The sequence below is a fragment of the Nicotiana attenuata genome, unplaced genomic scaffold (genome assembly GCF_001879085.1).
Source record: "Nicotiana attenuata strain UT unplaced genomic scaffold, NIATTr2, whole genome shotgun sequence".
NCBI classification, from domain to species: Eukaryota; Viridiplantae; Streptophyta; class Magnoliopsida; order Solanales; family Solanaceae; genus Nicotiana; species Nicotiana attenuata.
The window spans coordinates 25,169-27,184 of record NW_017676404.1 but is presented as its reverse complement, the minus strand read 5'-3'; positions in this window follow the sequence as shown (position 1 = coordinate 27,184).

Below are 2,016 nucleotides of genomic sequence, written 5' to 3'. Positions count from 1 at the left end.
AAAATACCTCTTCTCCTTTCAGACCCAATATCCTCTATTTGTTGCATTGCTCATGAATTGGCATCTATCAAACTTTTGTGTCTCACATGAATCTCAAAGAACGTCAATTGCCACCCACTCCGCGTGTATGCTGTTCTTTCTTGACTTAAACCACTGGCCTTGGCCTTGAGGTCTGTTGCTCCTTCACTTGCCATGATAACTTTGATTTCTGCTTGGAAGATCTTGCTTGTCACTGGTTAACGGCTTTCTTCGTCAATCTTATCGTAGAAAATACCTTTGATCCGTTCACCCAACATCCTCCATCTGTTGCATTGTCCATGAATTGATAGGTACCAAACCTTTATATTTCACAAAGATCCCAAAGAATGTTGATTGTTACCAGCTCAGTGCGCTTGTTGTTCTTTCCTGACTTATGCCACTTTGATGTGCTAGCCAAATCCCGTTTTGTGCAATTGGAAAGCTGGTGGCAAATATTGAAGTCATTTCTCACTTGTTCCGACCAAACAGACTCAGGAAGAGGAAGTTAACAAGACAAAAGGAACAAAGTAAAGGACAAAGGAAAGAGATGATTCCTAACAAGAAAACTACCAAGTAGAAACCTATCAGATGTGGATACCAACTCTAATAACCATGACATGCACCTGTGGCCTATTCTGTTGAGCAAGCCTGATGTTCAACTCTTGTCGTACCTTTTTCGCCGTGAAACTGGGCCTCAATGCTCCGATTATCCAATCCGATTCATGATCCTTATTCGACTCGTAGTGCCCGAAGAGTTTTCACCATCAAGCCTCTCTCATTTTGTTCTCTCTCTCAACTCACCGTCGCCTTATGATGCCCGTGAAGGCTTTCACCAATAAGACTCTCTCATTTTGTTCTTTTCTTAGTTCAGAATGGAGTATTGCCCCTGATATGAATCTCCTCTACTTGCTCGACTTGGCATTTCTCGAAGACTGATCGAAAGGTTTTTCTTTGGACCGTAATGTGGGCTTTTGGATGGGGTTAGAAAGAAAGGGTATCAAAAGGCTCAAAACAATTCAAATGGGTTGAAGATTACAACTTTCGAAATCACATTTCTTACAACAACCACAACTTCTGCCCCAGTTCTTTGCTTGGGGACTTTTGGATTTTTGTTTTGATGGGACCGAACCGTGAGGCTACCTACGTATCCCTAAAGGAATCAGGTCGAACGTAGTTCATGACATAGGAATCGCTTTGTTTTGTTGTGATTTTCTCTCTTTTCTTTCTCTTTTTCGTTTCTTCCTTTTTTCTCTTTCTGTTGTTTTGTTTTTCTTTTTTTTTCTTTACTCTTCTGTTCTTTTTTTTTCTTCTTCTTTTTTCATCATTTTTTCTTTTCTCTCTTTTCCTTTACTTATCTTTCGTGCTTGCGTTTCTGATCTTTGCTACTGATTCCAAAAGAGGGGTATGAAAGGAAATAAATGAGGCTCAAAGGGGTAACAAAGGATAAAGTGTTTAGATAGCAGAACTAAATGCTTTCGTCATTCCAATCCTCGAAACATGCCAAGTACAAACAAATACATTTTAACTAAAGAAATCATACGTAATATCTTTTGACCGCATCAGAATTGATAGCCATTTCTACACCTTTGCCTTCTACATCTGTTAAATACAAAGCACCATTGGACAACACTCTCACTCTCATTACCACGAACGGCTCCTGTCAATTTGGCAAACTTGCCTTTAGCCTCAACCCGATGCGGCATGATGCATTTCAATAGGGTTTCTTTATGTTCTATCTGCCCTAGTTTCACACAATTCGGGCTTGAAGTGATCTCAAAATGCCTTTACTTATTTCCCTCAAATGTCCATATCATCTTCCAAATTGTTTCATCGCTTCATGATTAAACTAAATTAGAACTAGGCCTAGAATTATGCATGCATGTCATGTCATCAGAACCAGCATGAAGAGAACTATAAAAGGAGAAGAGAACTAAACAAAAATGACTAGAAATAACAGAAAACAGAAAATTGCATTAGACGGATGGTGAAAGGGTTTGA